We start from the raw sequence: 24,888 nt of genomic DNA on the forward strand, positions 1-24,888 counted from the left end.
GCCGCAAAAACCACCCTTGCGGGAGCCGACATTCCACGTCCGTACGCTGTGGCGGCCGGAAGCAGAATCCTACTAACGAGGAGACACATGGAGAGACGCACATAAAACACTACAAATATGTCGGCCTTGAAAGCGCAATATTTTGCGCACAACTTTAGCCACACGCGCGCAAATGATACATAGATAGGTTGGCTGGAGATAACATGGCAACGTGCATGAAAAAAAAAAAAAAACACTCCCCGTCGGGGAATCGAACCCCGGTCTCCCGCGTGACAGGCGGGGATACTGGCCACTATACTAACGAGGAGACACACGGAGACACGCACATAAAACACTACAAATATGTCGGCATTGAAAGCGCAATATTTTGCGCACAACTTTAGCCACACGCGCGCAAATGATACATAGATAGGTTGGCTGGAGATAACATGGCAATGTGCATGAAAAAAAAAGTTGCAGTGGCTTAGCTCGGCTATGCCAGGATATACCTAGCGTTAGCAAAGGTTCAGCTGATTATTCTTAGCTTTCCTGGTTGTCTAGATTGTCAAGGATTAGCTTGATTGTCATGCTTACTCCTGCTCCAATGACACACACGCGGTATACGGATTATGTGGCACATGTATATAGCCTTCTTCTGTTCATTCCTCCTACGCTCAACCGCTAATTGCCAGGCAACTACTTCGGGATCCGATGAGTCAAGCTTCTCCGTTCTGCGCTGTTGAGCAGCATTTGCGCTCTCCTTCTCCATGGCTATACCACACTGGCAAACGCCAGTCAGAAGCGCAGCGGCTCCAGCGCAGTGTCAGATGGCGACTGCACAGCGAGCGCGCGCCGGCGCCAGTGCGTCTACCACGGCTACGACGTCACTCCTCTGGAATGCGCAGACCGGCGGCGGCGGAGTGCGCGAGAGGTGCCGGCTCCGGTGGCTCCGGTGCGCAAGCCGTGTGACATCACTGATCCTTGCGCATGCGCAGCACGGCTCTTGATGTGCCGCGCGAAACGGGCTTGGCTAGGCCAGTGTAGCTAACGCTAAAAAAAAAAAAAAAAAAAAAAAAAAAAAAAAAAAAAAAAAAAAAAAAACCACTCCCCGTCGGGGAATCGAACCCCGGTCTCCCGCGTGACAGGCGGGGATACTGGCCACTATACTAACGAGGAGATTTTTTTTTTCATTGCCTTATCGGACATGGAAATACAAAGCACAAAAGATAAAAACACCTCAGCTACACTTGAGCTGACGCGTGCGGAGCTAAAATCTTTTCAGTTGCACCAAATCATCAAGCAGCGGTATCCACTCTGGTGGATCAGGCTGCTCCCTGAAACATTCACGTTTATAAACAACACTCTCGATAAAGTTTTCACGTGTAGAACGAGTATTTATGTCGGCGTGTCGCACCTGCATCCGTGTTTTCCACAGACTGGGGAGGCCAAGGAGCATGATTAAGTCGTAGGGCACATCATCGTTTTCAATTGGTAAGAACCAGATGCCGTAAGGGTTTAAGGGGAGCTCTTTTTTAATCGTTCTCTGAAGCACATCCCAATAAAGAAAGGGGTCCCAGCATTGTAAGAAAACATGTTCAACTGTCTCGGGCTTCCTGCATAACAAACAGTTTGTTGTCCATGGCACGAATATCCCTTTCTCATGTAGCCAGGTTTTGACAGGCAGCGTACCAGAATGCAGTTTAAAAAAGAATGTTTTTACTGCAGGTCTGACGGGCATCTTTCTAACTCACTTAAGAATGTCTTGCCCTGGGCCTCCACAGTGTGGCGAGCGGTAAAAAGGTATCGGCAACATCACGTCAACAAGCGCTTTGTACAGATTTTTCTTGTTAACATTGCATAGGTAGTCCGGGGTAAATGGTACTTCCAACATCTTGCACGAAAGGAGAACCTCGCGCAAGTAGCCTGTCACTGCTCCATACATGTTCTCACATGAGACTATTCTTCCAGGGAGCAGCCTTTGTAAGCGCACTTGCATAACAGTTCTTAGAAAGGGATCACTTTGATCACGTAGGAACATAAATCGCGAAACTACTTGCCGCAAAAATAAATGCACTAGGCCAAGGCCTCCGCTTTTACATGAATCAAAAAGGTTAGTTCGGCTGGTTCTTTCCCAAGTGGACGCCCAAATAAATACGGCAAAAACACGATGCATTTTTTGAACAGCTGTCCGCGACGCACACAGTACATTCATGACATACCACAGCTTTGAAATAAAAAAAAAATATTGCAGATAGAGGCACGGGAAAACATTGACAGCTGCCTCCCTTGCCACGCGTCCGCTTTCTCTTTCACTTTCAAAGTTTCTTCTATCCAGTACGAGCTGGGATCCCGATAACATTCCAGGGGCACTCCTAGATATCGCGTTGGCAAGATATACACCATCGTAGCCGAGAAAAACAATCCGGTGCTACGTCCCATTCACCATGCCAAAAACCGGAGCTTTTTTCCCAATTAATTTTGCTTCCAGTCTGAACACAAAATTTTTCCACCACACTCGTGACTTCACAGATGCTCTCTCTGTCTGCACAAAACACCGCTATATCATCTGCATAGGCAAGTACTTTCACATGCGACGACGGCAGCCTGTAACCCGAAATATTATCAGAGTTGATAATTGCCAGGCAGAGCGGCTCTAGATAAACTGCGAAAAGCAAGGGAGAAAGCGGGCATCCCTGCCTTACTGAAGAACGTACAGCGAGTCTGTCAGTGAGTTCGCCGTTAACTATAATACGGGTCGTACAGTTCTTGTAGGCCATTTTTACGCCTTCTACTATAACGCAACCAAGGTTGCAGTGTTCCAGAATGGAAAACAGTATTTCGTGAGAGACACGGTCAAAGGCTTTTGCCAAGTCGAGCTGCATCATTGCTACCTGACTGCCAAGAGCATCAACACACTCTAATACGCTGCGCGCAACGTATATAATTGTGGCGATGATACGGCCTTTTATGCCGCACGTCTGGTGAGACCCGACCAATTTCGCGATCACAGACTGCAGTCGTGTTGCTAAAACCTTCATGAAGGCTTTGTAGTCGACGTTAGTGAGGCTAATCGGTCGATATGACCCCACCAACAGGCGTTTTCCGGGATCGTCAGTCTTCGGAATCAGAACTATGTGGGAAGTAGAAAAAGACAGTGGAACCTGCTTGCGTTCGTAAGCCTCAGTCAACACATGGAGCATGTACTGTGCAACAGAATTGTAATAAAACTGAGATAATCAGTATGACAAGGCAGCCATCCTTGTTTATTGTAACTTCTTTCTCCTCTTCCCCTTTTGCCTTCTTCTTCTACCTTACACTCCCCCTCTTTTAAGTCTCACCCCTCCTGGGGTGATAAGGAATGATGTTGCTCACAGCTGCAATGTCTAATTGTCCACTGTTCATATACCCAACAGTCTTGAGTAGGCCTTGCTGCACACACGTTTTCACGACCTGGAATGGACCAAGCATTTTTACATCGGTTCCTGGTAGTCCCTTTCTGACAAGCACAAAGTCGTTTAGCTTGATATCCGGTATATGTCCATGATGCCTCTTGTCGAACTGGCGTTTCATCGCTGCGCGATACCTGCTGCGCTCCTCGATGGTTTTTGGTCGTTCCGTTAGCTGGAGTTTGTCCGAAATTCCAAGCTCCTGGTCGGCGGACAGTTTCGGCACTTCACCATACGCGGCGAAATGTGGGCTACATCCGAGGCTTGTGGTATGTGTCCTGTTATGGTGTGCAACGGCTTCTTCTAGGCAGCACTTCCAACCTCCTCGGAAGTTTGGGTACATTGGCATAAACTGTTTTATGTCACGGATAACTCTCTCTGCCAATCCAGTGGCTTGGGGGTGATATGGAGAGCAGCGCCGCAGCACAACCCCGCGACTGTCTGCCCACTGCTGAAACTTGTTGCTCACGAATGCACGTCCATTGTCAGAGACTACGACCTTCAACTCCGAAAACATCGCTCGGTCAAGAAGGGCAATGACACTATTTGTATCTTCTTTTCCAGGGCGTGCAGCTACCATTCTTGTGCATTGGTCGATTGCCACTACAAATGACTGTGTTTGGCGCACACCTTCGCTCTTCTTTTTCAACTCGGCAAAGTCCACATGCACTACTTTGAAAGGTGTGTCTGAGTGCAGCGGTAATACGAGTGCGTCTGGTCGTGGGCGGTACTTTGCCTTGTTTACCTGGCACAAGTGGCATGATCGAACATAGTTATCTACATCTCTCTTCATATTGATCCACGTGAACCTCTGCAGAAGCTTATCATAGGTTCTCCAGAAACCATCATGACCACCAGAGTCGGGAGTGTCATGGTACATGTGGAGCACTTTTGGAACTAGAGTCTCCGGCACGACGAATCTTCCATTGGCAAACTGTAGACCTTCGCATCCTTCCCATAGTTTCGTAACGTTTAACACTTCATGTGGAACTTCGACCGCCAGTCTTGATAACGCATCTGCATCCGTCAACCCGCTGCCTGCACGGTGGATAACCTCAAAATCGTACTGCTGCAGTTCGTTTATCCAGCGCGCCAACTTTCCTCTTGGCTCCGACTGACTGAGGAGATAGGTCAGAGCCTGATGGTCTGTATACAGTTTGAATTTTCTCCCGTCTATGTATGATCTAAAGTATCGCACGGCCATGAGGACGGCAAGAGCCTCTTTCTCCGTAGTAGAGTAGTTCAGCTGAGTAGCGTTAAACGTGTAGGAATAGTACCCAACGACTCGGAGCTGTCGGTTTAGGGGAGAACTGCAGTCCCTCTGATACAGCACTGCCCCTGTACCATAGTGTGATGCATCAGTGTTCAGCTCGAACGGCAGGCTGAAGTCCGGTATAGTTAGTACTGGGTCAGAAGAGATGCGGCGCACTAGTTCCTGATATACCTCTTCGCACTCATCAGACCAAATAAAAGGAACATCCTTTTTTGTCAGCTCGGTCAGGCACTTTGTCATCTTTGCAAAATCCTTAATGAAAGCCCTGAAGTGGCCTGCTAGTCCGAGAAAATCTCGCAGCGAATGAAGGTCATGCGGCTTCGTAAGTGTGGAAATTCGATGCACAGACTCTTGCTTGGTACTTTTGGTAGCACCGTCGAACACTCTACCGAGAAAAACGACCTTCGGCTGAGAGAAATCACTCTTCTTTTCATTTGTCTTCAGATCGGCATTGCTGAGTGCTTGTAAGACCTTCGCCAGATGTTCGGTGTGCTCCTGCTTAGATCTCGAATACACGATGATGTCATCAATGTAAACATTGCAAAAAATTCCGAGATATGGCTTAAGAACACAGTTCATCATCTTTTGAAACCATGCAGGTGAGTTTTTCCAGCCAAAAGGTAGTCTATTGTATTCGTATATGTCGAATGGTGTCACAAAGGCGGAAAATCTTTTTGTCTCCTCTGACAGTGGCACTTGCCAGAAGCCTTTGCACAGATCAAAGCGAGAAAAAATCTTGGAGCCCCCGGTTTCGTTGATAATTTCGTCGATAAGCGGCATTGGAAACGGAAATAAGTCAGTCTGCTTGTTGACCTGCCTGTAATCAGTGCAGAGACGAAATGTGCTATCTCCTTTAGGAGCAATGGTGATGGGAGAAGCGAAGGCAGAGGTTGATGGGCGGATGACACCGGTGTCGAGCGTCTTCTGTAGTTCTTCCTTCAACCAATGTTTCTTCTCTCGTGACATATTGTAGGCCTTGCGTTTCACTACCGTCTTGCCGCGAAGTTCAAACGGTACTTCAAACTTTGATGTGGCCTTTGGATAGCCCCCGACGCATATTAGCTCTGGATACAACTTCATAACGTCCGCTGCTGTGGTAGGCTTCCGTTGAAGTTCAGCAAGTGAAACCGAAGACATTTGGCGGTCATCTCGAGTGGTGAGTTCCCCATCCCAGTAGAGGTTTAGTCGCAGCTGTTGCATGACTGGGCGAGACAAGAGCAACTGATATTTTACTCCGTCGAGTACGAGAGCCTTAGTTAATGTGCTTTTTCCTTTGCATGTGATGACCATTTCCGCCCACTCATTATACAACTCTTTCCTGCCGTCGTAACCATACACCGTCACAGGACAATCTTCCACGATGCTTAGGTCCGGAATTTCGCTCTTGTTTACAACTGTTATCGAAGCTCCACTATCTACTAAAGCCTCGACGTCCTTCCCATTTGCTTGCACAGAAATGTACACAAGCTTGGCACGATCGGTAAGGAAGATGGTCTCTTGAAATAAGAACGGGTGACCTCCCGATGTCAACTTGGTCACAGTTTTACACCGAAATCTGTGATCTTCAGTAGGTTAAGTACTGTAGCCGTTATAAGCGCTCTCTTGATGCTGCAGAGTGCATAAATCTTTCATAGTCTTAAGCAAGTCATCCACAGTATGCGGAGTTCGTAGTTGGACATCGTGTTGCACGTTCTTAGGAAGTCCTAATATAATCAGAGGTATGAGCGACGAGTCCAATAACGTGGAGTCAGCAACATGTAGCAGCCTTCTCTTCTCAAAAAATATTCTACCAGAGGGCCGGAACTATATTTGAAGGCTATAGCTCTATCCCAACTCTGGAGCTTACTCTCGGAGAAAGACGTCAAAAAACTGTCTCTCCACTCAGCCCATGGCCGGTTCCCTCTTTCCGTGATTCTCAAGTCATGCCAGGTTTTCGCTATGCCTCGTAGGTACAAGCGCATATTCATAACCTTGTCAAGGTCTTGTCGCCAACCATTTTGGCCGCACGCGTACTCATAGAAACTCAGCCAGGCTTGAGCGTTTGCAGATGATGAACCGTCATAAACATCCGGTTTTACCGTTTCCAACGACGGCCTCCGAGAATGCTGGAGGACGCTTTTCGTCAGGAGCTCTAGTATTTGTTGCTGGTGTTCATGGTTTCTCTGCTCGAATTCCATTATATGATGAAAAATGTCTTTCGCACTCTCATATTTCCGGTCTTGTTCACTCATGCTGGTCGTACACAGTTACGTACTACCACCAATAGCAAAACGTCGTGTTTGTGAGCGTTCTGAAGAAGGGATCAGTGCTCACCCGTGACAGCGAACCATCTTCCGTGGAAAAAGCTTGCCACGCTCGCACGCCTGTCGTCGTCCGCGCAGATTTCGGTGACGTCCAAGCACATGGTCCTCGGTAAAACGACGCGGATGAGGTGCACAACACAGGTTCCTATCCTGTCCTTGACTGCGCCAAATTTGTAATAAAACTGAGATAATCAGTATGACAAGGCAGCCATCCTTGTTTATTGTAACTTCTTTCTCCTCTTCCCCTTTTGCCTTCTTCTTCTACCTTACAAGAATGCCTAATGGTTTTAAAGAAAGCAGCACTTAGCCCGTCTGGCCCAGGGGTTTTCCCAGATGGTAGGTCGTCTATAGCTTTCTCTATCTCCCGCAATGCTATAGGCAGTTCAAGAAGCTCTTTAATTTCGTCATCTAGAGTTGGCATATGTCTTAAAAAGTCTACATGAAAGCCGTCTGTGGTCTTGAGTTTATTGCTAAGCAGTTCAGCGAAGTGTTCGGCTATAGCGCTCTGAATGCATTTAGTATCTTTTGTAATCGGGCCGTCATACAGGATGCTCCTAATCTCTTTCTTGCAAGCGTATCTTTTTTCGTCTGATAGCGCTCGCTTTGTTGGCGTTTCGCCAGCCCACAATTTTTCGGAACTTGCGCGTACAACGGCGGCTCTGTACCTGTCTGCGTCGATTCTTTCGAGCTCACATTTCACTTCTCGTATTTCTTTCGTGAAATTTCCCGGCGCGCTACTTTCCATGCTCAGCAGCCATTCAAGTTGTCCATTCAGTTCCTTTTCTTTCTCTTTCTCTTTATAACGAGCTACACTGCAATTTTCCATAGCTTTCATTTTAACCCACTCTTTGAATCCTTCCCATTCAACTGCGAAGCTAGCAGGCTGCGCATCTAGCATTTTGTCTAGCTCGGTCTGAACTCACAAAATAAACCCTTCATCTTTCAGAACTTTTGCATTCAGTTTCCATAAGAGCCAGTTAAAACGCGATGTCCTGCCCTTTATTCCTAAAGTGGTACTCACAAGACAGTGGTCGCTGAAAGGCACATGTTTAACATCATAACTAGAGCATAGGGGCACTAGTTCAACAGACACATACATCCGGTCAAGTCTAGCGTGACTATCCCGCTGAAAGTGCGTGAATTCTGGGTGGGTCCCATTACAGAACACATTGCCAACATCCCCGAGACCATAATCGTGAACAAGTGTGTTCAACACTTCCGAGGTCTTGTCTCTAAGTGGCCTGCACTTGACTCTGTCAACTGCGGCGCATACACAGTTGAAGTCTCCCAATACAAGCAATATCTTGTCAACTTTCAACCATGGCTCAAGTGACTCAAAGAAACGTTGACGCTCGCTTTCTACATTGGGAGCATATACACAAACAATACGCCAACATAAATTTGAAAACATGAATTCAGTAACCAAAAGTCGACCACTTGGGCAGGCAAAGACCGACTCTACGCTGATTCCTAATGCGTTACGGATGAATATTAGGCATCCACTCGACGCCCCAACAGAGTGACAGACACACACATAAAAGTTTGCTTGAAAGGAGGACACCATGCGGTCAGTTTGCTCCTGACTCTCTATTTTCGACTCCTGTACAGCGACTATGTCAATATCGTTATCTAGCAGGAGGCGATTAAGCTGGTACTGTCACCTTCTTGCACCCAACCCTCTAACGTTCAAGGTCGCTACACGAAGTGGAGCACTCAGATTAATAGCCATCTCTTAAAGAAAAGGAAACCGTCTCAGTCCGCATGGTGCCTACCTTCACGGCCGGTGCAGCTATCCTCACGCCTGCCGAAATCTCTTGACGCCGGTCGTCCAACAATCGGCGCTCACGTCGACCTGGACCCAGCGCTGCTACGGAGGCGGTTTCCCCGCCTGCCGCTCATATACCGGAATGTTCGGCCGTGGCTTTAGCGTCGATCGTCTGACACCCGATGCCTTGGCTCGTCGCCTTCGCCTGCAGGCTGCTGTTTCACGCCGTCTTCTTCATGAGGACGCTTCCCGGCCGTCAAGCCCGCCGTTACCTGGCTGGTCTCCATGGCATCCATGTCTGGAGTCTCTACACTGCGTAGTGTCTCGACCGTGGCTTTCGCCGCGTCCGTCGCCTTGTCATCGCCGTCATGTTGCGGCTCACGCTGCGCCGGTGCACTATCAGCTACTGCACTGGAAACCACCGCCTTCTGCTTCAGCAGAGGCGTCAACGAAGGCGCAGTGTCGCGCGTTGGTTTCCCAGTTGCACGGGCTGCTTCCTCCGCGTCCGCTTCGTCCATCAGCATCTCGGACGAGTCCTCGCTGGTTCCTGGGCCTGCAATGCTCGCGTAAGTGCGAGCACACTGGTCTTCTTCGTGCCCGTAGCGTCGGCAGGTTCCGCAACGCGGGACTCGACACTCCCTGCGGATGCAGCCCGTACCTCGACACCGAAGGCACAGCGGGGGCCTGCCCGGTACAACGACTAGTGCCAATTCACCGCTAACGTTCAGCTGGTGGGGCAAGTCGTCCAGCTTCACGCCAGCTTTCAACTTTAGGGTGACGAGCCGGGTAGTTGAGCCCTTCTCAGTCATGCCCTGCACACGCCAGCGCTCCCGGCCAACTTCTGCAACTTTTCCATACGGCGCAAACGCGACACGCACGTCCTCATCAGGGACATTGTGTAGAAGCCAGTGGAGTTTCAGTAGAACGTGCTGGTTTGCCGGGTCAATCACCAGGCAGCGGCGGCCTTTTACACGTAGCTCCCCGACGCTCGAGATCTGCTTCACCGCATCGGCATCCTTGAAAGTGAGAGCCCAGACATGGCTCATGCGATACGCCCCTAGGGCGACAACGTCCGGAAGAAGCGAATGCTGTGCCAAAGCGTCACGGAAATCTTCCACCCGGTATGGTCGGGCCGTGATATCCGCGTGCAAAAAAACTGTGTTTAAAACTAGTCGCCCTGTTGGCAGACCTCGTAGAACAACCTGGTAGGCGCTTTCCTGTTGCGTAGCCCTGTTACCGCGGCCAGACATGGCCGCTGAAGCCGCTCCTACGGAGCTCGTCATTATGCGTCCGTCACGCTCGGTAGCCGGAAGCAGAAATCACCACACTAACGAGGAGACACAAGGAGACACGCACATAAAACACTACAAATATGTCTGCATTGAAAGCGTAACATTTTGCGCACAACTTTAGCCACACGCGCTCAAAAGATGCATAGATAGGTTGGGTGGCGATAACATGGCAACGTGCATGAAAAAAAAAGACACTCCCCGTCGGGGAATCGAACCCCGGTCTCGTGACAGGCGGGGATACTGGCCACTATACTAACGAGTTTTTTTATCTTTATAGCCTGCTTTGACACTAGCGAAAAAATACAAATGCATATATACAGTGCACCGACATCACATCAGGCGGGATTGTCATATTAAAATTTCTTGAGGAACACCAGCTCATCAAGAATGCTAACCCAGTCTGCGGGTTCACTCTGTGCACGATACACTTCTCGTATAAAAGAAACACTTTCAATGAAGTTCTCTCGCGTAGAGCGTACATTGGCGTCAGCATGATGAACAGCCATTCTCGTCTTCCACAAACTGTGGAGGCCCAGGACCATGAACATATCAAAAGGTATTCCTTGATCACTTTCAACTGGCAGGAATCGAATTCCATATACGGGGTTATGGGGAGTTCTTTTTATTGCGATAGCAATTATATGGACACTCAAAAGCAGATTTCTGCCGTCGGCGTCGCCGTCACCGTTGCCGTCGCCGTGAGGTTCCGTATGACGTCAATGAAGATGAAATCGTCGCCGCGCGCCGCCGAACGCTGTATGTGCGAGTGAAAGGGCGCGAGGGACGCGCGCTTTCACGGGGAGTGAACGCACGGCGGAGAACAAACGCGCGTTCTGCGCTGTGCTCCCTTAAGGGCTGCAGAAGTAGGCGTCTCTTTCCTCCTCTACAATCACCATATATGTAGAGTAAACGTACCTTCTTCCGACGCGCGAAAGGCTGTGTGGGAGGGGGGGGGGAGTTGCAGGGATGGGAGGCGACGTTTAGCTGCGGCACCAAGTGCCTATTTATATCAGAGGCTCCGGCAACAGTCACCAACGCCGCACGCATTTTGAGCGAACGCGGGCAAAACGCCGGCGGCGTCGACAACAGTTTTGCGTGTTGCCAGTGCTGCTGCATGTCCAAGTTTATACAGCTGATAAAGCTGCTATCATTACTCCGTATAGCTCTCTTCAAATTTTCTATCGCAATCGATGCTTCGCCTTTCAGGTGAAACTGCGACAACTTTTTTTGAGAGTGCGCTGAAAGACATCCCAATGAAATACTGCGTCCCGACAATCAATGAAGGCATGTTCAATTGTTTCGGGCTTTCTACCCAGCAAGCAGTTCGTTGTCCACGGTACGAATATTCCTTTCTGTTCAAGCCATACTTTAACGGGGAGGGTGTTTGTGTGTAGCTGGAAAAAACGTTTTCGCAGCTGGTCTTACAGGCATCCTTTTGACTCGTTTCAGCACATCTTTTCCTGGGCCTCCAGAGTGAACCATCCTGTACAGTGGGGTAGGTAGCATGCTGTCAACCAAATCGACGTACAGTTCTTTCTTTCTCACTCAGCACAAATACTCCAGCGAAAACCGTGCACAGAGAATTCGAAAAGACCGCAACTACTTCACGATAACAACCAGTCGCTGTTCTACTGATAACACTGGATGTAGTTAAAACAAATTCCGGCAGTTCTGTTGCCATTTTCGCCTGAATGACAGTGCGGAGAAAAGAATTTCTTTCATCGCGCAGGAAAAAGAACCGCGATGCAATCTGTCTAATGAACAAGTCTGAGAGCCCAAGGCCTCCACTGCGAACACTGCGAAAAAGGTTTGTACGGCTGCTTCGCTCCCAAGTGGAATTCCATATAAAGGTAGCAAACACTCGGTGCACTTTTTGAACATTGACGCGAGACATGAACATTACTTGCAGTATATACCAGAGTTTGGCAATAAAAAAAAAAAACATTGCAAGCTGAGGCACGCGCAAACACTGATAATCCCCGGCCTTGCCATCCCTTTAGCTTTTCTTTCATCAATTCTGTTTGTCCGTTGTTGTTGTTTGATCAAATCTAGTGAAACATACGTTCTGTCCAGCCTTGCTCGGCTGTTTCCTTGAATGTGCGTGTACTGCGGAATCGTACCGTCGGTGAGGATTTGACCCACATCTAAGTTGTGGTCGTCAATTAGTGAGCTCAAAAAGAGAGCACTTTTGTCACGAACATGTTCCCCTTTGATTCGATCTTCCGAAGAACACACACAATTAAAATCACCAAGAAATATGATGTAGCGATCACACTTTAGATACTGCTCTATATACTCAAAATACAACGATCGGTCATTCACAATGTTTGGCGCATAAACGCATATGAGCCGCCACGACGCTCCAGAAAAAGAAAAATCGACAATGAGCATGCGGCAAGTTTGACATACAGTTACACGTTCTTCAATAATGCCAGCACTCTTCCGTATAAGCAACGCGCACCCGCCTGATGTACCATTAGCATGGCATACGCACACAATGTAATCTGCCGTGAAAGGCGTCACCATGCGATCGGCCTGCTCTTGAGTTTCGACCTTAGTTTCTTGTAAAGCGACAACATCGAGTTCCTTCTCCATACACAAGTGACTGAGTTGATACTGTCTAATTCGCGCTCCGAGGCCACGAACATTTAATGTGGCCACTCTCAATGCTGTCTGTAATTTCACCACCATTAGTCTGTATAAGCAAGCCGATCGCAAGGTGCCGCTGGAAAACAAACCATCCCAAAACTTTGTAAAAAACTTTCAAAAAAAATGTCACAGTTTCGCCCTAAGGGCGAAGCGATGAATGCGATAGCAACACAGCAATGTCATACGAAGTAAGGTGAGCGGCTTTGGTAGCAATATGAATTGTAGTAAACATGAGCTGATTAAGTAAGCAGGTGTGCTGCGGCGTAAGTAGACCGACATGAAGAGAGACTCGATGACCACGAGAATGCGCGTGTGAAACGGTGGTGTTGATGAGAAGCGCTTCCCGTGGGCAGCGCGTGCGAAGGGACACACCTGTAGCGCTGCACTGCCGACCCGGGCAGCATTGCATGTGTAGCGTGCGTTGGAAAATGTGGCCCGACTATTACTAGCTGATTGAAGAAGCGTGGTGTGAGCGCGCACAAACAAACATGAATAGATCACACTGAATGACTGCAGACAACGACCGTCAAAACGCTGGCAGCGAGCGGATATATACGCCGCAGGAGCAGGCGAAGGTACGTGCGGTCTATCGCTTCAACGGAAACTGAGCGGCGAATGCGCATAAAGGTCAGAGCCGTGTGGAGATAAGAGACGGTGCGGTCGAACGAACGACGAGCGCGGTTGTTGGCAGCGTAGAAGTGCGCCCCCCCCCCCCCCCCCCCCGCTCCTTCCGGCGCTGGCTTCCCGCTTCCTTGCTTGCGCGTGGGAGAGATAAGAGACTGTGCGGACGAGCGACGAGCGCGGTTGTTGGCAGAGAAGTGCCGGCGCTGGCTTTCCGCTTCCTTGCTTGCGCGTGGGAGATTGAGTGCGTTCGCTCTCCGTGCTAGCGCGCGTCCCCGCACGCTGCCTCTGGGGCATACGGCGCGCGGCGAAGATTTTATCTATACGGAACCTCACGGCGACGGCGACGCGACGGCGACGCCGACGGCAGAAATCCGGTTGAAGTGTCCATATAATTGCTATCGCAATAAAACAAATGCTCAACGAAAAGCCGTTCTAACCACACGCGTACCTTTACGGTGTACGCGTAGGCTAATTCTGAAGTGGCACCCATCTCTTGACGACGCTAGTCCGGGCGAAACAGTAGGCGCAGGGTCCTAGGTAGGTGGTTCTGCCGCCGTCCGTCTGTCCGGCGGGATGTTCGGTTTCGGGCGAATGGACGCCCGACGACTCGCCTGGGTTTTCTGCGGCGGTTCGTCTTTGGTCTCGTTGTCAAATCCCTCCTCTTGGCCGCTCGTTACGTCCCTTGCTCTCTTCGTAGCCGCACTGCTTGCACTCGTGTCTGCGACGTCCATCATTGCAGTTGCTGGCCCGTGCTCTGCTGTACTCGCCTCGGCAGTGGCGAGTTCTATGGCCGTTTCTTCTTTGCCTTTTCCGTCACTTGTCTGCACTGCAGCTTTCTGTTCAGTAGTTACTACAGTTGCCACCTTCGAGGCTATGGAAGCCTGCTCAGTGGGCCTCGCAATTGTGTCGGCCGGCAGAACTTGCGTGCGGAAAGGCTCATCCACGTCAGCTTCATTCATTAACAGGTTGGCTACGTCCTCCCGAAGCGCCGGTCCCGTTACGGACGCGTAGGTCTTAACACACTTCGTCTCGTCATGACCGTAGCGACGGCAAACTGCACATCTCGGGACGCGACAGTCACGTCGAACATGACCGGTGTTTCGGCATTTCAGGCAAAGTGGTGCTCTGCTTGGTACAACAACCAAGGCCTGCTCACCAGCGACACGAAGTTGATGAGGCAGGTCGTCCACGGTCATACCCGTCTTCAAAACCAACGAAACCGTTGACGATGCTTTATCTTGCACTCCGTGGACACGCCACTTCTCCCGGAAGACGTCCGTGACGTTCCCGAACGGTGAAAGGGCGGTGCGTATGTCCTCGTCCGTCAGGTTGTGTAACATCCAATGCAGCTTCAGCCGCACGGCCCTAGGCCCAGGTTGGCTGGATCAACCACGATGCACCGATGTTCATTCACTTTTACTTCCATGGCGCTTGCAAGTTTTTTCACACCTTCATCGCTCTTGGAACTCACTGCCCAAACCTGGCTCATTTGATCCGCCCCTAGGGCGATAACATCCGGCAGTAGGCCTAAGTTAGCCAGTGCCTCGCGTCAAATGCTCTACCCGATACGGCCTGGCACGCACATCAGCATGTAAAAACAATGTACTTAAAACAATCCGACCTGTAGGCAGTTGAGGCAGCAAAACTTGATAGTCCGGGTCTTCTGAGCCAAAATTCCTGATTCCGTGGCCCTGCTGGGCCGCTGAAGCCGATCCTATGGAGCTCATGTTCGACACGTCCGCTCGCTAGCGCGACAGAAAGCTGAGCCTATCGCCACAAGTCCGGATGCGGAGGGAAAGCTACTGGAGCCCATACTTCCCTTTTCGCCCAGGAAAAAAATAACGAAAGCGAGAAACGAGCTTTCGAGAAAATGCCATGCTATGCGCGCCGACGAACGACGTTCCCTGACTGCGCGCCGACGAGCGCCCTCTGCCATGGAGGAAGGAAACCCTCTGCACAAGCTCATGTTTCCCGATGTATTGCCAGATGGCGTCCATATCTCACGCAGCGCCTCCTCAATTTTATCAATACCAGCCAGATGCGGCCGATTCAACATAAAGGAAGCGCTGTCTGAGGCAGGGCAAAACATAAATGGCCGCTTGATGAAGTAATGCGGTAAAATGAAATCTGTTCAAACAAACCTCCATTGCATTTATCATGCCAGGACGGAAATGGTACGAGAACAGCATCACGGGTGGCCGCGGATCAGACCAGCACTCATGTAGTACGGCCGGCAGAAGACTATCGCCTTTCGACGACATTTGCAGCGAAGCACGCAGATACGCAGCAATTTTTTAATGGCCAAACAGAGTGGCTCGAGATAAGCGGCAAAAAGAAGGGGCGAAAGCGGGCATCCTTGACGCACCGACGAGAGCACACGAAAGCTATCGGTGAGCTCCCCATTAACAATTATTCGCGTTAAGCAGTCTTTGTACGCCATCGTGACACCTTCCGTTATCACACTGCCAACATTCGTGTGTTCAAGTATGCATAGTAGAGCCTTGTGCGAGACGAGGTCGAAGGCTTTTGCCAAATCAATCTGCATCATCGCGACGTAATCGCCAATCGCATCGCAACACTCTAGCACACTTCGAGCCACGTGTACATTTGTTGTAATACTGCGGCCTTTAATGCCACAAGTCTGGTGCGGCCCTACCAATGTTTTGATGACACTTTGCAGTCGTTTTGCTGAAACTTTCGTGAATATCTTATAGTCAACGTTGGCTAGAGTTATCGGGCGATATGAGCCAGGCAACAAGCGTTTCTTTTCATCATCACTCTTCGGGATTAGTACGATATGCGATGTTGTGAAAGACAAGGGCAAGCTTTTTCGGTCGTACGCTTCGCTAATAACTAGCTGGAGGACATGAGCCAGCGCAGACTTAAAAGTTTTATAGAAAGTGGCCCCTAAGCCATCAGGCCCAGGTGCTTTACCGGGGGGCCAACTCGTCTATTGCACACTCTATCTCACTCAGGGTAATGGGATGTTCAAGCCGTGTCTTAACTTCTTCATCTAGCTTTGGCATCAATGAAAGGAATTCCATCTGGTAGCCATCTTTAGGTTCACGTGGTTGACTCAAGATGGCTTTGAAGTGATCGGCGATCCCTTACTTGATGTCGTTTTGGTCGGACGTGATATCATTGCCTTTAGCTAGCTGGCGGATTTCCTTCCGACACGCGTACCTTTTCTCGTCTGAGAGGGCTCGTTTTGATGGCGCTTCTCCCGCCCACAGCTTCTCAGACCTTGATCGCACAACGGCCGCTTTGTACTTCTCAGAGTCTATCCTTTCGAGTTCGGTTTTTACTTCCTTTATTTCGTTAGTATACACACCAGGCTGGACACTTTCCATGCTGATGAAAAATTGCAGTTGGTGGCGAAGGTATTTTCTGCCTGTTTCAGGTTATGCCGAAGTACACTGCTTCTTTCAATAGCCATAGTTTTAACTTTCTGTTTAAATTCTTCCCATTTAATGGCGAAGCTTTCTAGTCGGACTGAACACAGGCTTTCTAGTTCGTTCGCAACAGCATTCCTGGGCATCTCTGGAATTGAACAACTGCGCGTTCAATTTCCAGAGGTCCCAGTTAAAGGTGTGTTTGATCTGTCTTTTCCCAAAGGTGGCAGTTACCAAGCAGTGATCGCTATAGGCAATGGGTTGCACATCATATTCACTACACAAAGGCACCAATTCGGCTGACACGTATAATCTATCTAACCGAGCGTGGCTATCACGCTGGAAGTGAGTAAACTGCGGGTGAGTACCACTGGCGAAGACACTACCGACATCTTCCAAGTCATAATCGTGCACCATCGCATTTAGCAATTCAGCACTCTTGTCGCGAACGTGTGAACATTTTGCGCGATCGTCAGCAGTGCATACACAGTTAAAATCGCCCAGCAGTATTACCACCTTCTGACAGTTTACGTACGTTTCAAGACGCTCAAAGAAGGATCGCCGGTCCGTTTCGATATTCGGTGCGTAGACACAAATGACACGGAAATCTTTATCGCAAAAAGAAAAATCAGCCACTAAAAGGCGCCCAGTATCACACGAAAACACTGACTGCACACAAATGCCAAAGTATCTTCGAATGAATGTAGCGCAACCACCTGATCCACCAACAGCATGAGAAACACACACATCAAAGTGAGTACGAAAATTGGACACCATTCTGTCGGTTAGCTCTTGGCTCTCTATTTTGGTTTCTTGGATTCCCACAAGATGCAAGTCATTATCTAAGAGTAGGCGACTTAGCTGACATTGTCGCCTTCTTGCGCTGAGCCCTCGTACATTTAACGTGGCTACACGTAGCGCTCCTTCAATATTGGCCGCCATGACTAAACGGCAGAAGGGTGCCCATTAGTTACCCAAGGACGCGTGTTCATAATGATGCGCCAATAACCGCGTCGAGAGCCACAAAAGCAAACACAACTCGACCTCTCTAAGAAACACTCAAATGCAACTTGAGCCCCCGTTCCTGACACGTATCTAAAAAGGATAGTGCTCAGGATGACGGCCATTGCACTCACAAACCCCCCAACCCGCCTAAGCTACAGACAGTACAAAATTACGGAGGCGGTTTACCCGCCTGCCGTGGATCGTCCGTAATGTTCGGCCGCAGCTTCAGGGTTGGTCTCCTCATACCTGGCGTTTTGGGCGGTGGCTCGTCTCCGCCATTGCTGTCTTGTAGGGTAGCCAGGCTATTGGTCTGGTCGTGCGGTCGTTTCCCCGCCAGCAAGTTAGGGAGCCCGCTATGGGTGTCCATGCCCTCAGGATCAGGGGGGGGGGTGGAGGTCGCTGCCGGTTCAGGTAGGCTCTTTACCTCAGCGTTCGTCACAGCTACACTGTCCTCTGCCTTCTCTTGTTGAGTGGCGACGGCCTCATCGACGTGTTGCCCCTGTTTCTGGAGTCGTGCCTCCGTCTTTGCCGCCTCGCCAGCTGCTTCCTTAGCCGTGGACGATGTGTCTTCCATGTCCGCCTCGTCCATGAGTAGGGCGGAGTTGTCGTCGTTGCTCACGGGTCCGGTCACGCTAGCGTACGCCCGCTCGCACTGACTCTCTTCGTGACCAAAGCGTCGGCACGCACCACACCGCGGAATGCGGCAGTCGCCACGAATATGGCCCGTTCCGCGGCAGCGCAGGCAGAGTGGGGCCCTGCCCGGCACAACCACGAGAGCCAGCTCACCGGCGACGCTCACCTGGTGCGGGAGGTCGTCAAGCATTACGCCCGGCTTCAACTTGAGCGTAACCAGTCTTGTAGTAGAGTTCTTATCAGCCACGCCATGCAACCGCCACCGGTCGCGGGCGACGTCCGTGATATTTCCAAACGGCGCGAAGGCAAGACGCACGTCCTCGTCAGGAACGGTGTGCCGCAGCCAATGCACTTTTAAGCGTACATCCTGGTTGGCGGGGTCAATGACGAGGCATCGGCCCTTTTTGACCTGCAGCTCACCAACGCTGACGATCTTCTTCACCACTTCGTCGTCCTTGAAGGTTACGGCCCAAACATGGCTCATACGGTAGGCCCCGAGAGCCACCACTTCCGGCAGGAGCGATAACGGGGCGAGCGCATCGCGGAAATCTTCCACCCGGTATGGGCGGGCCCTGATATCACAATGTAAAAAAACTGTGTTCACAACAAAACGGCCTGTTGGCAAACTCGGCAAAACAACTTTGTACTCGTCCGCAGCAAAATTCCTGTTACCGCGGCCGCTCTGGGCCGCTCAAGCCGCTCCTACGGAGCCCGTCATCATACGTCCGTCACGCTCGGTGGCCGGAAGCAGAATCCCTTGCGCCAGAAGCCCTAATCCGGAAGGAAAGCTACTGGAGTACAGCCCATACTTCCCTTTTCGCCCAGGAAAAAAATTTGAAAGCGAGAAACGAGCTTGCCAGGATTCGAACCTGGAATCTTCTGATCCGTAGTCTGACGCGTTATCCATTGCGCCACAAGCCCTTTTTTTATCACAAAAATAACACCTACAGAACATACAGAAAAACATGTAAGCCATCAGCCCAACATGGACTGGCGTTGTCAAACTAAAATTCTTTTAAAGCTGTCAGAGGTTCTATCCTCGACAGCCAATCGGGTACACAATCTTGTATTTTCTTAATTTCAATGAAACGAGACATACTTTCTCGAAAATAAGTACGAGCAGGCCTAGCATCTGGGTCGCAATGATACCCAGCCATTCGTGCCCGCCATAAACAGTGGAGGCCATTGAGCATAATTAGGTCGTATGGAACCCCGTCCTCATTCTCAATCGGTAAGTACCTGATCCCATGCGGATTCAACGGAAACTTCTTCTTGATTGTCCGTTTTAGGACGTCCCAAAAGTAGACACGTTCCCAGCAATGCAAGAACACATGATCTACAGTTTCAGGTTGCTTGCAAATCAAGCAGTGTGGGCCCCATGGTACAAGGAAGCCGCGTTCTTTCATGAATGTCTTCACTGACAGTGTTCCTGTGTGTAGCCTAAAAAAGAATGTTGTGGCCCCCCCAGTAGGCACCTCCATTCTTTTCACCCGTTTAAGGACATCCTGTCCAGGTCCTCCACTGTATATCGCTCTGTACAATGGCACTGGAAAAGAATATCGCACACATCTTTATATAATGTCTTTCTTTTCACGACGGATAAATAATCGAAAGCGCACACTATCGACTACTTCTTTAAGATAGCCGCGAATCGTTCCTGGCATACTATTGGTACTAACAATCAGTGCCGGCAGCGCAGCTCTTAATCTGAGCTGTAATACCGTACGCAGAAAAGGATCAAGCACATCTCGAAAAAACAAAAATCTATCGACAAGCTGTCGTACAAAAAGATGCGCCAAGCCCAGGCTACCTTCGTTCACCCGCCTGAACAGATTTGTTCGGCTACATCTTTCCCAGTTAGAGTCCCAGATAAAAACGGCGAACACTCTGTGCAACCTTTGTACATTTACCCTTGAACAAAACAACGTCTGCATGACGTACCACAACTTCGTAATGAAAAACAAGTTACATACAGTTGCCCTTGCGAAAATGGACAGGTTGATGCCTTTCCACCTGTTTGCTTTTTCTCTTGTTTCTTTTATTTGATTCGTCCAGTATTCCTCGCTCTGTCTGTAGCTGTCCAAGGGAACACCGACATACTTGGTAGGTGTTTTCACCCAGCTCACATTCGCAAAATTGTCCGGGGCCGAGGACCACTCTCCGTGCCACAATCCGAGGGACTTACCCCAGTTCACTTTACTGCCCGTCACATCACAAAACTGTTTCACAACGCATATTGTTTCCGTTACACTTTCTCTGTTTGTACAACACACGGCGATATCATCTGCATATGCCAGGAGCTCGACTTCTGTGGCTGCCCAGCTATAACCACGTATTTGATCATTCTCAGTGATCGCCAAACACATCGTTTCAATGTAAACTGCAAACAAAAGAGGACTGAGGGGGCAGCCTTGACGCACAGAACGCATGACGTTAATGGGGGCCCCCAATGATTTATTCACAATTAAGCGTGTTGTGCAGTTCTGATACGCCAATAGGGTGGCTAGAAGGGGAGGTGTGAATACCGGCGGCGCAAGCGTGACCCCCCAGCGCACCGATGCCGCAGGGCGGCGCTGCTGACCGAGGCGCGGGAAGACGCGCAGCCGAAATGAGCGCATCGCCAGCCTCGGGTATCGCGCGCTTTCTGCGAGCGTCATGGAATACGTCTTTATCATGAAATCAACGTTTTATCAGCACACATCATTACTCCTGTGAGATTTTACGGGCCCAGTCCGCATTGCGTCGATAGATTCAAACGCGTTTTTTTTTCCCCTCCGGATCAGGATCATATAGGGGCTGGGGGCTCTGGCATAATTTCGACCACTTCGGGTTCTTTAACGCGCACTGACACCTTACGGCACACGGGTGCCTTGCACTTCGACTCCCTCAAAATGCGACCGTCGTCCTCGAGGTCAGCAGTAATCACCCTATGCGTGCCGTACGTACGACCTGTAAACTGCAGTCATTACCCGATTACTTCTCGACGTACAAACCACTTTATGCCAGCGCTTGCTGACCTGTAGCATGTCCTTTCGACGCTCAAATAAGCAATTTCCTATGATTGCAGACAGCAACAGATCTGGTCATAAAATCGTATATTTAAGTGAGGAAAAAAACTATGGGAAAATTTGATCTACGACACGCAAGATTTCAGTGCTTTTAGTTTATTCTCAATGCCCTGCTGAATGACACCTTTAAGCAAAAAATGAATCCTTGTTACACAATAAAAACGTACAACTGACGCTGTCAGGGCAGCAGAATGCTCTAGGCAACCAATTTTTAGCACATCACGACTGCAAAGCACACCACCATGATCGACTGCATAAACTCTGCTACAGCTTTGGCATGCAAACGAGTGAGCTTGTTTTCAAGGGCATCGACCAGCTTGTAGAATGGTTCTGATGGATATAAAAGGCCCCCAAGGTCCCTTCTGTTTGTTCTTTAGATTCCACAACGGTTTCGTTGTGAAGCTGCCCAGCCAAATAGATGCTACAGCTGGCAAGTCCTTCTCCAATGAAGAACACTTAACACAACAGCCGCGGCATTTCGTTCATTGTAAACTCTGCAGTCTGGTAACGAGCAATGTTTTGTTTAAACTTTTGCAGTGACTACAGTTTCAAAGGTCGCTTAAACTCGAAAATTAACAATGGGCATTCCGTCCCGCTGTATATTTGCAGCCTCCCCGTCTGCCGGTGGGCACGTATTCCCCCGTCTTGTCAATAGACAAGCGCCGCTTCTCTTGTAAGATAATAATAATAATAATAATAATAATAATAATAATAATAATAATAATAATAATAATAATAATAATAATAATAATAATAATAATAATAATAATAATAAAAATACTTTATTCGTACTCAGGGAGTCGATTATGTAGTCCAGGCATACAGGGTCACAGAAGGCGGAACTTGCTACACCGAAGTGGTTTGCGTGCCGAACCTGGGACCCGTGGAGCACGTGAGACATCTCTTCTTTTTCTTTCTTTCGTCAGAGTCCTACTAATGTACTTTGGCAAGTTCGGAAGTACTGTGGGCACGGCATCTTCTGAGAGGGCAAGAATGCGACGTGGTATCAAGACTGCAGTTCCATTAATAAAGTCGCGAACGATAAACCTAAGGAAAAAAAAAAAAAACAGACGGTGGTGATCAGATTGAGCTAGCGTGAAAAGCCTCGTGAATAATACAAGGATGGCAATTGGCAATACCACGACGATGCTGTGCAACACGCTATGTATCGCGAGAAACACCCCAAAACTGGCGACGAGACCAAAACTGTCGGCGAAGGCACGGAGGCGAGGCCGGCAGGCCGGCGCGGCTATGCTTCCCGCGCCGGGAGCGGTAGCGCCATATTTCCCCTGGTGGCATCGGTGCGCAAGGGGGTCACGCGCGCCTCAAGGAAAGCGCCTCCGGTATTCACACCTCCCCATTCTAGCCACCCTAACGCCAATGCCACTCCCGCAGTGATGATGGCACCTACATTAACGTGATCCAGAATGGCAAACAAAATATCATGAGACACACAGTCAAAAGCTTTCTCTAGGTCAAGCTGGAGCACTGCGACGCCATCGTAAGTGATGTCACAGCACTCGAGCACGCACCGCATCGTGTGAATATTGGAAAAAATTGACCTCCCTTTGATCACACACGTTTGGTGGTCTGCGACGATTTCTTTGATGGCGCTTTGAAGTCTGGCTGCCAAAACCTTCATGAAAATCTTACAGTCGACATTGGTTAAAGATAACGGCCTATAAGATGTCACGAGCCTAAGTTTCTCCGCTTTGTCACTCTTAGGTATCAAGATGGTATGCGCTTTACCAAAAGAAGGCGGCAAAGCTTTGTTCACATACGCGGCGTTAAACAGGTCTGTTAGCAGGGGCGACAGTTCTTTCTTGAAGGCTTTATAAAAACACGCGCTCAGACCGTCAGGTCCGGGTGATTTGCCATTGTTCAAATCATTTATTGCTTTTTCTACTTCGTGTTCTCTTATATTGCCTTCTAATAGGTCCTTCGTGTCGTCACTTAATCGCGGCATGCGACTGAGAAAGACCCTTTTGAACTCATCTACATTGGCTGCTTGATATGCAAACAGTGACTGGTAATACTCTAAAAACGCTCGGCCTATGCTCTTATTATCGTCGACGAGTGTGCCATTCCACGAGATCTTATCGACATGATTACGTCGACCATGAGCTTTTTCAAGTCCAAGCGCTCTTTTGGTGGGCGTCTCCCCCGCTACTAATGCGTTTGCTCTTGCGCGCACAATCGCACCTTGATAGCGTTCTTTGTCCAACTGTTCGATTTTTTCTTTGATGGTTCGCATATCTTACTTATACGCCCCTGGCTCTTCGCACTCCAGCGCTATCAGCTGATTAAGTATCTTTCGTAAGTCTCGTTCTTTCATTTCCCTCTCAAACTTTAAGCAGCTCGATCTTTCTATTGCTTTCATTTTTACCTTCTGCTTGAACCATTCCCATTTCTCTGCTATGGTTTCAGTACGTTCATCGCATACTTCCATAACGGCCTATGTATTGCCTCTACAAATGGCTCGTCTTTTAGTAGTAAGGCATTCATTTTCCATAGGTTCCAGTTAAAAGATTCGCTCTTCTTCTTCATACCTATGTTACACTTCACCAAGCAGTGATCTGAGAACGACACAGGTGCAACAGAATAACTGTGGCACTTTGGAATCATGTCCTGGGACATGTACAAGCGGTCTTGACATGTACAAGCGGTCTAACCGCGCATGGCTACTGCCTTGAAATCGCGTATACATCACTTCCCGCTCCCCCTCCAGACACTCACATACATCGTCTAGTTCACTTTCGCTTATCAGCCTAGACAATATATGACTGCGTTTATCGCGGATACCACCATTATTGCATCTATCCCGAGCACTCAAAACACAGTTGAAATCCCCCAACAAAAGCATGCACTTTTCACTGCTAATATACTGAAAAAGATTCGAAAAAATAATGCACGTTCTTCTACACCATTTGGCGCATATATGCATATAATTCGGAATTAAACTTTAGAAAAAACAAAATCGCAAGTAACAAACCTTCCCGACTGACATGAAAACACACTTTGAACAACCAGGTCTCGTAACTTCTTAACAAGCAGGACACATCCAGCGGACGTCCCTACCGTGTGGCTCACAACTGCATAATATCTAGTCGTGAAACGCCGCACCATGCTCCCGCTCTCTTCCTCCCCGTCTACCTTGGTCTCCTGGACAGCTAAAACGTCTATGTCGTAGTCAGTGATCAACCGTAGGACTTGACATTGCCTACGGCTAGCCGCCAAGCCTCGCACGTTTAGTGTGGCAATACTGAGAGACGGGTCAGGTGCCATGCTGTACTAAAGAATGAAGTAGGCCCGGAGCATGGTGCTTACCTTTCACGACTAGGCCTCGGCTAGCCGCCTCCGGAGCCGCCTGGCTTCCCGGTGTTGTTGGTGGTGTGCTGCGCTTTTTCCCCAGGCCTTCTCTGGGGCGGAACGTTCGGTTTGGGTTTGAAACCCGAAAGC

The 24,888-nt window shown here is 49.3% G+C and overlaps 3 non-coding genes across 3 annotated transcripts; all 3 read right to left on the bottom strand.

Annotated features, from left to right (window-relative positions):
- Positions 1-235: 235 nt before the first annotated feature.
- On the bottom strand, positions 236-307 carry Trnad-guc (transfer RNA aspartic acid (anticodon GUC)). Its single transcript has one exon. It is a non-coding gene; the product is annotated as a tRNA-Asp (tRNA).
- A 776-nt stretch (positions 308-1,083) lies between these two features.
- Trnad-guc (transfer RNA aspartic acid (anticodon GUC)) lies at positions 1,084-1,155 on the bottom strand. Its single transcript has one exon. It is a non-coding gene; the product is annotated as a tRNA-Asp (tRNA).
- An 18,054-nt stretch (positions 1,156-19,209) lies between these two features.
- On the bottom strand, positions 19,210-19,282 carry Trnar-acg (transfer RNA arginine (anticodon ACG)). Its single transcript has one exon. It is a non-coding gene; the product is annotated as a tRNA-Arg (tRNA).
- Between the last annotated feature and the right edge of the window lie 5,606 nt (positions 19,283-24,888).

Source organism: Dermacentor silvarum, chromosome 4 (genome assembly GCF_013339745.2).
Source record: "Dermacentor silvarum isolate Dsil-2018 chromosome 4, BIME_Dsil_1.4, whole genome shotgun sequence".
Lineage (NCBI taxonomy): Eukaryota > Metazoa > Arthropoda > Arachnida > Ixodida > Ixodidae > Dermacentor > Dermacentor silvarum.